The sequence below is a fragment of the Mustela lutreola genome, chromosome 2 (genome assembly GCF_030435805.1).
Source record: "Mustela lutreola isolate mMusLut2 chromosome 2, mMusLut2.pri, whole genome shotgun sequence".
Lineage (NCBI taxonomy): Eukaryota > Metazoa > Chordata > Mammalia > Carnivora > Mustelidae > Mustela > Mustela lutreola.
In genome coordinates this window covers 154,337,935-154,354,692 of record NC_081291.1, presented here as the reverse complement: position 1 = coordinate 154,354,692, position 16,758 = coordinate 154,337,935, and the positions used below count along the sequence as shown (strand labels likewise).

At 34.9% G+C, this 16,758-nt stretch overlaps 1 long non-coding RNA gene across 5 annotated transcripts in view; it reads left to right on the top strand.

The window, feature by feature from the left end:
* LOC131825039 (uncharacterized) overlaps positions 1-16,758 on the top strand; it is a 98,920-nt gene that overhangs the window by 65,319 nt on the left and 16,843 nt on the right. For 3 of the 5 annotated variants that reach the window (XR_009351105.1, XR_009351103.1, XR_009351101.1), the window contains 2 exons: positions 2,697-2,741; positions 16,176-16,375. This is a non-coding gene — a long non-coding RNA (uncharacterized LOC131825039). The remainder of the gene's footprint in view (positions 1-2,696; positions 2,742-16,175; positions 16,376-16,758) is intronic. The other 2 variants (XR_009351104.1, XR_009351102.1) reach the window with 1 other exon arrangement.

Below are 16,758 nucleotides of genomic sequence, written 5' to 3'. Positions count from 1 at the left end.
TATTTGGGGTATCAACTTGTTTTAGTATGGCTAGAAGAAACAGTTAATGTAAGAATATTACATTCCTATATATACAATACTGTCAAGCACGGAAATCTCTCAGAATGGAAGTTTGGATTGCATTATAAAACAAATAACTTCTACCAGCTGGGATACTAGCTAAAGGCCATGAGAATCTGTAGAAGAAAGAAATAAGAAAAAGCTTCATGACCAGTAGCAGAAATTATGGAATTAACCTTTACCATTATTTTCTTCCTTGTGTGTTACATACCCATCTCTCCATTTTAAATCAAAATCTCTTCTTTTCCTTCATTTATCCCACTATTTTATAAAAGATGATTAAATTTTCCATTTAGTTTCTAGGCTATAAAATATTGAGATCGGATTATGAAGGAACTAGAAGAGGAAAAGGACAATGACAGAAACTGAACTTGGATCTGGATGAACTTCGATTGTCTCTTTGGGAGAATTGATGAATTTTGTCATACAGGAATATTGTTGGCAGTGTATATGTGACTGTTCAGATATACAGATATTGTGTAGCAAAGATGTGGGCTATAGCAGAATTTTTTTCATTGTTAATACAGCATATATATATATTTTTTTTTTAAATTTTAATCAGCCTCCTATTCACTCTCAAATAATTAATTCTTCTCTACTAAATATGGTCTTGTGGGTCTGTTTTAGTGTTAATAACTCCCCTTAGCCAAGGGAGAGCACATGACCCAAGAGAGGTGACTTGGATGCCCCAATCTTGGTCAATAAGGTTGTATTTGGAAATAGATTTCATCAATGGTGGTGGTATTGTAATGGCTTAATTTTCTTTGTTATAGCCTGGTTTGTTTCCTACACAATTCCTGCACTAGACTTCCTACTCAAACTGTGTTACAAGAATTTTTTCTTTTTTTTTTCCTTTTCTTCTTCTTCTTTTTTTTGTTTGTTTCAGTAGTATAATTTAGTGATTCATCACTTACATAAAACACCCAGTGCTCATTACAACAAATGCCCTCCTCAATGCCCATCACCCATTTAGCCCAACCCCCACCTCCCCTTCAGCCATGCTGTTTGTTTCCTAGGGTTCAATGTCTCTTATGTTTTGCCTCCTTCTCAATATTCATATTATTTTATTTTTTGTTCCCTTTCCCAACGATCCTTGGTTTTGTTTCTTAATTTCAACATATGAGTGAAATCATATGGTATTTGTCTTTCTCTGACTTATTTCACTTAGCATAATACCCTCTAGTTCCATCCATGTCATGACAGAGGGCAAGATTTTATCCTGTTTGATGGCTGACTAATATCTATATCTTTCTATATATTTCTATATCTTTCTACCTGTATCTATCTATATATCTATATACCATATCTTTATCCATTCATCATTTGATGGACACTTGGGATCTTTCCATAGTTTGGCTGTTATTGACAACGCTGCTATAAACATCCAGGTGCATGTACTCCTTCAAATCCGTATTTTTGTATCCTTTGAGTGAATACCTAGTAGTACAATTGCTGGATTGTAGGTTAGGCCTGTTTTTAACTTTTTGGGGAAAATTCATACTACTTTCCAGAGTGGCTGCAACACCAGTTGGCATTCCTTACATGCCCACCAACACTGCAAGAGGATTCCCCTTTCTTTACATCTTCCCCAACATCTCTTGTTTTCTAAGCTGTTAATTTTAGCCATTCTAACAGGTGTGAGATGTATCTTGTTATAGTTTTGATTTGTATTTCCCTGACGACGAGTGATGTTGAGCATCTTTTCATGCGTCTGTTAGCCATCTGGATGTCTTCTTTGGAAAAATGTTTATTCATCTTTTCTGCCCATTTATTAACTGGATTATTTGGTTTTAGGGGGAGTTAGGTAAGTTCGTTATAGATTTTGGATACTAGCCTTCTATCTGATAAGACATTTGAAAATATCTTCTCCCATTCTGTCAGTTGCCTTTTAGTTTTGTTGATTGTTTACTTTGCTGCACAGAAGCTTTTTGTCTTGAAGAAGCCCTAATAGTTCATTTTTTCTTTTGTTTCTCTTGCTCCTGGCAACATGTCTAGTAGTAAGTTGCTACAGTCAAGGTGAAAGAGGTTACTGCCTGTGGTGACCTCTAGGATTTTGATGGAGTCCTGTGTCACATTTAGGTCTTTCATCCATTTTGAATCTATTTTTGTGTGATGATGTAGGAAAGTGGTCCAGTTTCATTCTTTTGCATGTGGCTTTCCAATTTTCCCAACACCATTTCTTGAAGAGACTGTCTTTTTCCATTGGATATTCTTTCTTGTTTTGTCAAATATTAGTTGACTATATAGTTGTGGTTCCATTTCTGGGTTCTCTATTCTGTTCCCTTGATCTTTGTATCTGTTTTTGTGCCAGTACCATTCTGTCTTGATGATTACAACCTTGTAATACAGCTTGAACTCCAGAATTGTGATGTCTGCCACTTCTCTTTTCTTTCTCAACATTACTTTGTCTATTTGGGGTCTTTTCTGGTTCCATACAAATTTTAGAATTATTTGTTCTAGCTCTATAAAAATGCTGATGTTATTTTGATAAAGATTGCTTTGAACTTGCAGATTACTTTGGCTAGTATAGACATTTTAACAATATCTGTTCTTCCAATCCATGAGCATGGAATGTTTTCCCATTTCTTTGTGTTTCAAGATTATAATAACCTTCCAATAACTTCTTTTTTGTTTAGATTAGCTGGAGAATCTTATGTTATAGTATCTGGAAAATCAAAAGGGTAGGTATTATAAAAGCACACTGAAAATATATGAATTATCATACAAAGGCATTAATATTATAATGGTTAGTATGACTATAATTTTTGTCATTATTTAGATCCAGTCACATTGATTCATGATATTTTTCTCTTTGAATCATTAAAAAAAATTGCAGGTGAGAAATGATGCCATAAGTCACCAAGTATAGTACTCTAAACACATCCTTCATTTTGGGGAAGTTTAAAAAAATACAGCAACAATGGAATACTATGCAGCCATCAAAAGAAATGAAATCTTGCCATTTGCAACAACATGGATGGAACTAGAGCGTATCATGCTTAGCGAAATAAGTCAAGCAGAGAAAGACAACTATCATATGATCTCCCTGATATGAGGAAGTGGTGATACAACATGGAGGCTTAAGTGGGTAGAAGAAGAATAAATGAAACAAGATGGGATTGGGAGGGAGACAAACCATAAGTGACTCTTAATCTCACAAAACAAACTGAGGGTTGCCGGGGGGAGGGGGTTTGAGAGAAGGGGTTGGGATTATGGACATTGGGGAGGGCATGTGATTTGGTGAGTGCTGTGAAGTGTGTAAACCTGGTGATTCACAGACCTGTACCCCTGGGGATAAAAATATATGTTTATAAAAAATTAAAAAAAAATAAAAAAATTAAAAAAAAAATACAGCAACAGAAAAAAACCCTTTGATATCATGGTTTCTATCTATATGAATGAATATTGAATATTAAAATATGTATTTTATAAATGTTTTAAAATAATACATTTTTAAAGTTATCTTTGCTTATTGATGCCATAAGAAGAAGTGGTAAATGTGATAGAAATATCAGTGAACTAAGAATCAGAAAACCTAGAATCAAAATTCAGCTTCACATCTGTGTGAGTGAGCCCTTTCAGTCACAATATTCTTCACTTTTGTAATGAGAATAATAATCCCTATTCCCAGGGTTGCGATGATCATTAAGTGAGACATTTTATTTTATTTTATTTTATTTTTTTTAAAGATTTTATTTATTTATCAGAGAGAGAGAGGGGGAGAGAGCGAACACAGGCAGACAGAATGGCAGGCAGAGGCAGAGGGAGAAGCAGGCTCCCCGCTGAGCAAGGAGCCCGATGTGGGACTCGATCCCAGGACGCTGGGATCATGACCTGAGCCGAAGGCAGCTGCTTAACCAACTGAGCCACCCAGGCGTCCCTAAGTGAGACATTTTAGATGAAAATATTTGCGAAACATAAAGCAGCATAAATGAGTAATTATTGTTAATAATTAATAGACTTTTTAGTATATTTCAACTTGTTGTTCAGAAAGCCAACCAAAGTAAGACAACATTCATCATTTCATCCAAAAAATATTTACTAAGTTATTACTATATGTCTGGCAGTATTCTCACTACTAAAGATAATGCAGCAAGCAAAACAGGCAAGGTTTCTGCTCTCATGAAGCTTATACTAATAGCCAGAGAGACAGAAACTAAGCAAGTTGTAAATGAATGGGGAAAGGATTATTTCAGATTTTTTTTTCTTGTTGTTAATACAATAAAACAAAGTGAAATGAAATAGGGGATTTGGATAGTTAGTTCAGGCTACGTCTCAAAGAGACGGCTGTCAGAATTGTTTGGAGCCAGCAGCAGAAGTCAAGAATTATCTGTGGACATGCTTAAGTACTTTGTTATGTCAGGGAAGAGCATGATTTTGAAGGAGAGATTTGGGCTCAGATATAAATTTGGGAATTTTCAGCATCTGGAAGTTGCCTAAAGCCATTGGAAAGCATGAAACACATTACAAAAATCAGAAATTATTCCAGGTGTGAGCCTTGGGGAACTCATGTATTTAGAGATCGAGTAGAGGAGAAGAAATTGCAGAAGAGAGTAAAAGTAAATGGCCAGAGAGGTAAAGGTGAAACTTCAAGGAGTATGAAGTCATGGGGCAAGAGAAAAGAGTGTTTCTAGAAGGAGTAAGTGATCAGTTGTGTAAAATACTTTTAACGGTTTGAGTACTACGAGGAAAGAAATGTGATCATTGGACGTGACAGTATGGAAGATATTGGTGAGCCTAAAAGCAATTACTGGCGTGTTAGCTGTCTGAGGAATGCGTGGGAATTTATTAAAATTCGATTACTAGTGTCGCCTGAGAACTCAGTTTTTCAAGGTGGTTAAGACATGGAGGCTGGGCAAGTCAGACTGAAAAATAATTAAAGGCATGAGAGGGACGATGAATGGAAGGTAGTGTTGATGAAAATATGAGGAACACTGAGAAAGCATCATTCATGTTTATATGCTGGAGGAGAAAGACTCTTGGGACATAATAAGAGAAAATTAAGTTACTACTTTGTGCCATGTATTTCCAGATGTTCCATTTAATTCTTATAATCCTATGAGATATGTTGGAATATGTCTAATTACTTGATGTAAAAAAAAGGAAAGTAACATGTATACAAAATTTAAAAGACCATCCCAGTTCAAAACACTGTACAAAATTATATGTCCCTACTCTTCTTTTTGAGAAAAGAGGGAAAAAGATCACAAGTGTGTGAAAGATTTAACAGATTCCAACAAGCAGATCAGTCACTTGCATCAATGAGAGCCTCTTTCCTTGGAAGAAAGATAATGCAAAAACATTTTATAAATTTCATTGTCAGATTGTGGTGAAAGGCATAGGTTTTTGTCCAGAGTTCTGGCTCTGTCATTTCATATGCAGAGAAGTTTGCTCTGTAGCTTTGAGATTCCTCCCACTAAAAGAGAGGGATAATTTCCTTGCCTCTTGACTCTAAATTTAAACATGTGATGTAAGAATTGATGATGTGTCAGTTCCCAGAATAGGCCTTAAGAGACCGTGCATGTTTTTGCTTGTCCCCTTGCATTTTTTCCATTACCATGAAATGACCACGTGTGGGCTGGCTCATAGGTCCCAGCAAGAGGAGGAGAGACACATGGAACAAAGTAGAATGAAGCTAGGTTATTTCACCCCTATCTGCCAACCAAATCCAAGTCCCAGACCCTTAAGTGAGCTCAACCAAATTCAGCCTACATCTCTGTGATGTTACTAAGGTTTTATAAACCCCAGGTTTTTTGTCTGTTAAATATGTATAATCTAAAGTATAATGTATGAAAATTTATATGAAACATAGCATCTAATGAAAATATTTTTACCATTATTACTTAATAGAAATAATATTCTTAATGAGATTGAGAAAAAAGTCAGTTGCTGTGGGGATGACAAATACAATAGTAAATAAAATAGTGCAATAAAAGTAATGAGTAAAAGTTTGGATACTGAAGAAAAGTCTAATTTAATTTTGTGTTGGGTTAAGTGAAATCTCAAAAATTTAATCAGAGAAAAAGCCATTATGAAGAGGAGAGTATAATAAGAGAAAACACAAAGCCTATAAAGACAGATCCAGTAGATCCAAAGAGTATACAAGAGGAATTCTAATTGTCAAGAACTAAGGCAAAATAGAAAAACATAATCAAACACATATTAAATTAGTTGACCTCAAATGTAGACTCTCACATCTTCACAATTATAGGACTTACTAAACAGAAGATACTTCTGAACTTTTTATTATTGAAAATTGCAAACCTATGCAAAAATAGACAGAATAGGTTATTGAACTCCCATATACCCTTCACCCAGCTACAATTATTAACCCTTGGCTAATCACTTTGCATGTACACCCAAACCAGTTTCATCTTCCAATTTACTTGGAAGCAAATCTCAAACACCATATCATTTCCTCTATAAATATTTCAGTTTTATTTCTAAAACAGAAACTGTTTAAAAGTATAAGCATTATCATCCTTAAAATTTAATTTTTTTAAATATTTTATTTATATATTTCACAAAGAGAGAGAGATCACAAGTAGGCAGAGAGGCAGGCAAAGAGAGAGGGGGAAGCAGGCTCCCTGCTAAGCAGAGAGCCCGATGCGGGCTCTGAGATCATGACCTGAGCCGAAGGAAGAGCTTAACCCACTGAGCCACCCAGGCAACCCTTAAAATTTAATTTTTAATAGCTCTTTAATATCATTAAATATTAAATCTATTGTTTGAATTTATATTAGTCTCAATATTATAAAATATTTTTGCCACTTACTTGAATCAAGTTCCGAAGGAGGTCCTCACAGAGGAATTGCTTAATATGTGTCTGAAGTGCCTTTTTTATAGATTTCCAATCTACCTCTTTGTTTTTATGATTATTTGTTGAAGAAGCAAAGTTTTTGTTTTTTATCCTACAGTTTCCTGGCCTGAATTTTGCAAATTACTTTCCTGGTGTGTTCAATATAAAAGATCTTCTAACCTCTGAATTTCTTAAATGTTAATATATGGACCTAGAAGGTTGAACGGAAAAAAAAAAAAAAAAAAGGTTGTGTTCTTTCCTTTTTTCTTTCTTTCATTTTGTTTTGTTTTGTATTGCAAGGCCACTTCATGAATAGCATTGTGTTTCTATCAAGAAGCATATAGTGTCTGGGTTTTTGTCTTTTTGTGATATTACAAACAGTTGATGATCAATGCCTAGATCCATTATGGTTTGAAAATAGTGATACTATAATTTTACTATTTATTCTGCAGTTATTAGCTAAAATACTTCTCTAAAAAATTTCCCTCATTGCTATCTGGTTACCCAGAGGCAGAGGTGTAAAGGAAAGGCAGAATAAATGTATAATTCTTTCTTTTTTTAAAAAAAAGCTTGAGTAAGGGGCACCTGAGTGACTCAGCTGGTTAATTGCTGACCCCTGGTTTCAGCTCAGGTCATGATCTCCAGGTCATGAAATCAAGCCCCGCATTGGGCTCTGCAATCAGTGTGGAGTTTGCTTGAAACCTCTCCCTCTCCTTCTCCCCCTCCCAACTGTACGCTCAATCTCTCTCTCTTCCTCAAATAAATAAATAAATAAATAAATAAATATTTTTAAAAAATAAAATTATGAGTAACATCCTATAAACTTGATTTTTTTTATCATAGACGTTTAAACGTTTATGAAGAGTTTCACACTACTTTGTTTATTATCTTATTAATCCTAAAAATCTCCATCTTCTCTATGAGCCTCTTTAGGTTGACTTTTGAGTATTTTGATGTGACCGCAGTAGTGTTAGAGAGTTTCTTTGCTTTCTGGTATGACACAGTATCATGGTAAATCTTGTAAAAATTTGCTGCAGCATGAAATCAGCCACTTCTCCAAAAGAGCCCTGATTCCTTTCAGTGGGAAATAGTATTTGGTTAACGTAATCTAGGTACTAAGCACATTTGTTATAAATGGGTTGGTCATTCTCTCTTGGCCTTTTTGGTATTCAGAGTTAGGGAATGCTTTTTTTCAAAGCAAAACTCATGGGGCTCCTGGGTGGCTCAGTGAGCTAAGCCTCTGCCTTCAGCTCAGGTCATGATCTCAGGGTCCTCAGGATTCTGGGATCAAGCCCCACATTGAGCTCTCTGCTCAGCAGGGAGCCTGCCTCCCCCAATCTCTCTGCTGTCTACGTGTGATCTCTCTCTCTGTCAAATAAATAAATAAAATCTAAAAAAAGAGAGAGAGGGAGAATACATTACAAATTTTCACTGGCATTTTTAATTGCAATTCAAGATTATAAGAGATTTTACCTCATCATTTCAATATTATATTTGTACCTCCCCATTCTCATGCTGAGAATCCTGCTTCTCAATAATATGGAAGAATTATAGAATAAAAGTATCACATTCATATTTTTGTCCCAAAATATACCCACAGCAGATTCACCCCAACAATGCCAACATTTTCACCTCCATATGATTACAAAAAAATCTGTTTTTAATTTCTTTTACTTCTTGAGATATATCCTGCTAGCAATATACAAATTATTGTTCTTTTAAATCCATTGGACCAATCTCTGGGCCATCAACTAAATATGCATTGTTTATTCCCCCAAATTTTATTTTCATTTTTTAAGGATTACTTTAAAAATATTTCTACTTATAATTATGTAAAATATAAAAATCAAGATATATCCAAGGAAATGTAAACTCTTTATATGCTTTCTCTCCTTTTAAAGGAAACCATAGTTTTCATTTTATAGTTTAGTTTAGTATTGTTTCCTTTTATGAGAATATATAATAATGGTCATACCCTTCCTTTCTGACCTGAATGATAGCATTCTGTATGCAATTTTCTCCACCTTGTTTTTTAATTCTTTTTTAAACTATATTTCTTGGAGGTCTCTCCATATTAACATCTAGAAATATCCCTTACTCCATTTTAGAGTTGCATACCACTCTTTGTAGATATACCCATATTTTCTTTAATTAGCTCTATTGAAAGACATTTAGGTTTTTACAAGATGATAATCTCACAATAAATAGCTTTGTGTAAATGACTTCATACTTTTGCCAGGGTATCTTTGGGAAAATTCCTAGAAGTGGAATTGCTGGTGAGAAGATAATATGTAAATAATTTCACTAAACAGTAACAAATTATCTGCCAGAGAAGTTATGCATTGTTATTCAAAAGAGCAATATATGAGAGACAATTTCCCTATAGCATCATTAACAGAGAATTTTGTCAAACTTTCAGATTTTATTTTTTTTAAGATTTTATTTATTTATTTGAGAGAGAGAGTGAGAGAGCATGAGAGGGGAGAAGGTCAGAGGGAGAAGCAGGCTCCCCGCAGAGCTGGGAGCCTGATGCAGGACTCGATCCCAGGACTCCAGGACCATTATCTGAGCCGAAGGCAGTTACTTAACCAACTGAGAAACCCAGGAGCCCCAAACTTTCAAATTTTAATAGCAGGCAAAATTAACAAAAATGACATACAGAGAATAAATCTTGGTAAAAAGTGAATATCCAGAACAAAAAGAAAACCTACACACATTTTTTGCAGATGGCGAAACTCCCTCCCAGCCTTTTAAAACTAAAACAAATTTCCTAACAAGGAGTTAAAAACCACACACACACATACCCACACACTGTGCCATTAAATTCCCCATAACACTAAATGAGGGAAACACTGGCATAGTTTCTTCAGCTTTAAGAGGATAATTGTCACCAAAGTATTCTATAACCTATGAATTTATATTCTTAAGTGAAGGCTTTATAAAGGAATTTTAGACAGCAATAATTTAGAAAGTAGACAGCCTAAATAGCCTTCCTGGAAAAAAATGACCAAAAAACATTCTCTAGCTACTTAATAAATGAAACCAAATAAACGTATAAGTTATACAGAAAATTTGACTTTCAAAAAAACTGTTTCCATAATTATGAACTAATGTGTCAAGATGTTATTTTATCAAGAAAAGATACAGTAAGAAAAAAGAAAATAATTTGAGTATAAAATTTCCAGATTATTCTAATGAAAACAAAGAGTATAGAATGACAGAAGTAAATATAGCCTAATTTTTTTTATCCTGCTGATGAGAGGTTTCTTTTCTTTGATTGTAATAGAGAAATAACAGCTCAATTTCTGAAAGTCAATTTAAGGGTAAATTTTAAACTACTTGACCAAAAAATGTTAAGAAAACTTGAGTAGTATAAAATTATTATAAAAGAAAAATAAGAAAGTGAAAGAAAACATAAACACCAAAAAACAAAATAAAATCAAAGTCAGGACTCTATATTATTCTTAATATACTTGAGACAAAAATTATTCACAAAGGAATATTAAAAACAAAAGATTGCACATAAATAATAGTGAATATTTATTATATTTTCTGATTATCTAGCATTTTTGAAAGCCTTTCTGTGTTTGCAGAATTTCCTACTTAAGTATTCTGCTTCCTCAAAGTAATGATTCTGTTTGAATCCTCAACCAGAAAAATCATTTTGTCAGCCTCTCTTGCACTTAAGGCACAAGGGTGTGATGTAGGTAAATCCGATTAAATTCACTGGTGCCCGACTGTGATTCAGAAGTGAGCAACATAAGAAAAGGAGGCTCCATGAAGAATCCTTTTTACTAGCCACACTAGTCAGTTCAATACTTAAACCTTTGGCTTTTAGGGATGAATTGCCTCCAGGACTGAATTCCTGGCACAGAAGTGTGTTTAGTATCAGATGCAAATAAAGTCTTATCACTGGCAGTCATATAAATTTGAGTATCAATTTCTCAGTGTTGGTGGCAGTGACTATTCCCTCATTGGGCCAGTTTTGATATGGTTGTGGGCATAATTTCTGGAATCTTAACCTTTAGCCTTTTCCTCCATCCCTCTAAAAAATTCGTCAACTGTCCAAATCTTTATAATAAGCTCATTTTCTTCTTAATCTATCAGAATTGGCTTCTTTTGCTTGCAACCAATAACCCTGACTTATATAGAGTATGACTCCAGAAGTCTTATTAGAAAACAGAATTGCAGTAAATAGGTATCTGGAATTGGTTATCTGGTCTGAATCAGGCCAAAAGCTCTGAAATCCAGCCAATATAAAAGGCTCTTCACAAGCAGCCTGAAACAGCTTTCTAATTTTCATCAGCGGGCACCTGCAATGAAGTAGTCACATAAGGCAAGTCTTTGAGGGAACCAGAGCCATAGCCAGAGAGTCATATGAAGGAACATAAAGAATTCAAGGAACATAGAACAAGTGTTTGATTCTAATGGTGCTTGACAACCTAAAAAGAATTACAAACTCAAAATCTGAAATCTATTCTTCAAGAGAGAGAAGGTACACCGTGGAATTTCTCTGCTAAAGAAAAATATATTATTAATTGTGTCAGAGGGCTGAGATACCTAAAATCAAATTCAAATTTTGATCCTGCACTGGCTGTTATTTTGCAGTTAAATTCACAGTCATAGCAGGTCGCTTGTGTGAAAGTTGGGGCTTTAGGAAGGAATCTGAAGACTTATAGAAATAGGAATTTGAAATGGATTGCTCATATACAATACATTTACTCCCCTGCATTTCCCAAGAGTCCTTTGGAAAGGACTCTTCAAAAATGCATTGGTGGAAAAGTAGAAATTAAGATTAAAATTAAAATTAAACATTTTAGGGTGCCTGGGTGGCTCAGTGGGTTAAGCTGCTGCCTCCGGCTCAGGTCATGATCTCAGGGTCCTGGGATGGAGTCCCACATTGGGCTCTCTGCTCAGCAGTGAGCCTGCTTCCCTGTCTCTCTCTTTGCCTGCCTCTCTGTCTACTTGTGATCTCTCTCTGTCAAATAAATAAATAAAATCTTTAAAAAAAAAGAAATTAAACATTTTAAACTGCACTAAAAATAATAAAACATCTAGGAATAAACTTAACCAAGGATGTAAAAGACCTGTACTCTGGAAACTATAAAGCATTGATGAAAGAAAATGAAGGCAACAGAAACAAGTAGAAAGATATTTCATGCTCATGGATTAGAAGAAAATATTAAAATATCCCTATTGCCAAAACAATCTACAGATTTAATACAATCCCTATCAAAATATCAAGAGCATTTTTCACAGAACTAGAACAAACAATCCTAAAATCCATGTAGAACTACAAAAAACCTCAAGAAGCCAAAGCAATCTTAAAAAAGAAGAACAAATCTGAAAGTAACCCAATCCCAGATTTCAACATATACTACAAAGCTTGGGTAATCAAAACAGTATGGTACTGGCACAAAAACAGACACAGATCAAGGGAACAGAGTAACAAAGCCAGAAATAAACCCACAATTTTATGGTCAATTAATCTTCAACAAAAGGGACAAGAATATGCAATGGGAAAAAGTCTCTTCAACAAGTAATGATGGAAGAAAAAAAAACAAATAGTGTTGGGAAAACTGGACAGCTACCTGCAAAACAATGGAATGAAATTGGACCACTTTCTTACACCATACACAAAAATAAACTCAAAATGGATTAAGGACCTAAATTTGAGACCTGAAACCATAAAAATCCTTGGTGAGAACACAGGCAGTAATTTATTTGACATTGGCCATAGCAAAATTTTTCTAGATATGTCTCCTAAAGCAAGGAAAACAAAAGCAAAAATAAACTATTGGGACTGCATCAAAATAAAAAGCTTCTAAACCTTAAAGGAGATAATCAACAAAACTAAAAGGCAACCTACTGAACAGAAGATATTTTCAAATGATACATCTGATTAGGCATTAATATCCAAAATATGTAAAGAACTTATGTGACTCAACATACACACAAAACAAATAATACAATTTAAAAGTGGGCAGAAAACATGAATGTCCTTTCTCCAAAGAAGACATCCAGATGGCCAACAGATACATGAGAAGATGCTCAACATCACTCATCATCAGGGAAATGCAAATAAAAACCACAGTGATATATTACTTCATGCCTATCAGAATGGCTAAAATTGAAAGCAAAAGGAACAACAAGTATTGGGAAGAATATGAGAAAAAGAACCTTCATGCACCGTTGGAGAACACGTACTGATGCAGTGCTCTGGAGAACAGTATGGAGGTTCTTCAAAAAATTAAAAATAGGGGCACCTGGGTGGCTCAGTGGGTTAAAGCCTCTGCCTTCAGCTCCAGTCATGGTCCCAGGGTCCTGGAATCGAGCCCTGCATCAGCTCTCTGCTCAGCGGGGAGCCTGCTTCCCCCTCTCTCTGTCTCTGCCTGCCTCTCTGCCTACTTGTGATCACTGTCTGTCAAATAAATAAATAAAATCTTTAAAAAAAATTAAAAATAGAACTATCCTGTGATCTAGGAATCACACTACTGGGTATTTACCCAAAGACAATAAAACCAGTAATCGGACAAGATATATGCACTCTATATTTACTGCAACATTATTTACACTAGCCAAGTTATGGAAGCAGTCCAAATGTCCATCAATAGTTGAATGAATAAAGAAGAGGTATGTGTATATGTATGTATGTATGTGTGTATATATATACACACACTCACCCATAAAAAAGAATGAAGTCTTTCCATTTGTGACAACATGAATAGATCTAGAAATATAATGTTAAGCAAAATAAGTCAATGATAGAAAGACAAATACCATATGATTTCACTCATATGTGACATTTAAGAAACACAACAAATAAAGAAAGGAAAAAAAAAAAGAAACAAACCAAAACCAGATTCTTAACTGTATCAAACAAACTGATGGTTACCAGAGGGATGTGGGTGGGGAGATCAGTGAAATAGCTGAAGGGGATTAAGATTACACTTATCCTGATGAGCACTGAGTAACATATAGGATTGTTGAATCACTATATTATGTACCCGAAACTAATATAATACTGTCTGTTAGCTTTACTGGAATTAAAAAAAAAAAAAAAAAAAGCATTAGTGAGAGCTGTCCTGTCATTTTAGATAAGTGTTCTGGAAACTGTTTTCTGTTGACTTGGGATGCTAGTAGGAGACACTGCTATTGAAATTGAATGCTTCATTTAAAATGCTAAGATGGGGTCCTGGAGTGGTAGATCCCTCCCAGCAGCCCTTAAATGTCAGAGGCACAGACATGGCTACAATAACTGATAAAAGGTTAGATGTGGTTATCAGAAGCTTTAAGTCACAGTCAAATATGGTGGTGGGTAATTGATTATTGATCCCTGGGTCCCACCTGCCCCCTCCCCCCGCCAAAATAAGAAGTCTACCAGTATCCTACTTGATTTTTTTAACCTAAAAAGAAGAGTCTAGTGAAAAGAAATCTGACTTAAGAGCCGTGGCTTTTCACCCAAATCTCAAACCTTCATCTATTCACAGACTAGAGCCCTTGAAAAAAACGGATAGCTTTTTTGAGGAAAGGGCAGGTGCAAATCTCACAAGCATGTACAAAAAAAAAAAGAAAAGAAAAGAAAAAAAAAGTCTCTCCCAAAATGTTATATGGCCATTTACCCAAGTAACTACATACTGGGAAAAGAGAAATGACCAGACTTTTCAGGCTTTGTTGGAAATGGACTTGAACAGACATGAATCCTTGGGTTCCAGGTATCACTTCTGTCCACCAGTCAGAATGAAGGCTTAAGTAGATCAAATGAAAGGAATTTTGACCAACTTCATTGATACCTCATTCATGCCTCAAAACTATTGTCTGGCTATTCTCTTAAGTTCTGGGTATATAATTGTTATAAATATACTTAGCAAATTTTAACAGTGCCTTTTCAAATCTTTGAGTGACAGATACGATACTAGGAACCATGTAAAAGCCCCTCAAATTTCCTCTTTCACCAACATTGCAAACCATGAGCAAATTTCTTACCAAGAAATCTTGATAAGACAAATGCAAAATGCGTGCCAGAAGACTGGAGTTCAATTCTATGAAAACAGAGGTGCTTGCTGCCTTCTTACAATTTCTGAGGTCCAGCAGTCTGGGTCTTGCTGGAAAGTCTCTGTAAAGATAAAGGACAGGCTGCTATAACTTGGATTTTGGAGGCAACATATATTGCAATTGAAAGAGTTATTTCATTTATTATTGTTTATTTATGAATAAATTACCGGAAAATCCTGAAGCTAAAGAGAAGGAGCTAGCACCTAGTTCTAGACTTCTTTTTCTAATTTGAACTTGGAGGAAAATTAACCAACTTTAGAGGCAGATCTTAAAATAGGGAGAGTTTGACAACTGAGGCAAGTTCAAAAGGTGTAACAATCCTGGGTGTGATCCAAGTATCATGAGACTCAGTTTGACAATGGCAAGGAATTTACTTGGCATGAATATTCTAGAATTTGATTTGTCAATAAATTTTTCTCCACATCTTTTGTCATACACAAAAAGAACAAAATGGTGTGCATCAAGTCTCAAGAGCAGGGCCATGAGAGGGTATGAGAGAGAAAGAGAGAGAGAAAGAGCTGGAGGTTCTCTAATAGTCTTCCCCCACAAAAAACAAATGTTTATTATGAATGATAAAGCAACAGAAATAGCAGGGTGGAATTCTGAATTATTATAGTTTATTTTAGAGAAATTGCTAATTTATGGTAGATATAAAAATACATTGCTAGATAATAAAGTTTTTGAGCCCTTATTCTTAGACAGATTTTCTACAAAAGTTCCATAAACTTTGAGTAATACTTTGGATAAAAATATCTAGCATTATGACACACAGTCAAATTTAATCATTCCTTTTCTTAGCATTTTTTCTAATCACTTGTATTGTTATGTTTAATTTTATGTCCTATTCATGAATATGCATATTATTTGGCTTCTTATGTCAATAACTACTTAAATTTGATTCCTTTAATTTCAGGGTTGTGATAAATTGGAATTGGAATAAAATGAAAGTTACCATTAGTACATATTTATCACTATTTAAAAAATGCAAATATAAAGAACATTGGAAACATAAAACACTCATACTTCCTGGAAGGTTAAATAGAGGTTAATTTTTCACTAATTTGTCCAGAATTTTTTAAAATTAAATATTATATATAAATCTAATCCCTTACATTATTTTTTCAGCCAGTTTCTACTCTTGAAACAACTCTAATATGAAATTTTGGGGTATTATTTTCTATAGATATGTATTGATGTGCAATATACTACTATTGTATATACTGGAAAATGGACATGTATGTTTTTTTATTATATTTTAAAGATTATTTATTTGAGAGAGAGAGTGGGGGAGAAGCAGAGGGAAAGGAAGAGAGAGAACCTCAAGCAGACTCCATGCTGAGTTGGGAGCTTGACCCGGGGCTTGATCCTACCACCCTGAGATCATGACCTGAGCTGAAACCAAGAGTCGGAGGCTTAACTGACTGAGACATCCAGGAGCCCCAGACAGTTACTTTTAAGAGGGTAAGTTATTTTTGACTGAATGCCTGATGCTGTGTAAATTAAATCGTAGAGATCCAGAGTATATTCTATTCCTCCATCAGGATTTATTGCTTCCTTCACAAGTCTGATAGAGTGGAGCTGAGCACATGAATTCAATCAGAAGCTAACGTTGATTCAAAATTGGGCTGCAGTTTTCATGGAGCTCAGTCTACCTCTCATTCATCTCTGCTCTAGGTCATAGCCCTCTAAAGCATTCAACTGGGAGCCTATCTTATGTCCTGAGGCTCCTCTTCCTGGAAATTTTTGATGCTTAGCCCTTGCCTCCTTGGTATCATGGGTTCCCAGACAATTCTGCTCTGCTTTTCTGAGCTCTGTCTTTGGCAGACCTTCAGTGTGCTCTCTTA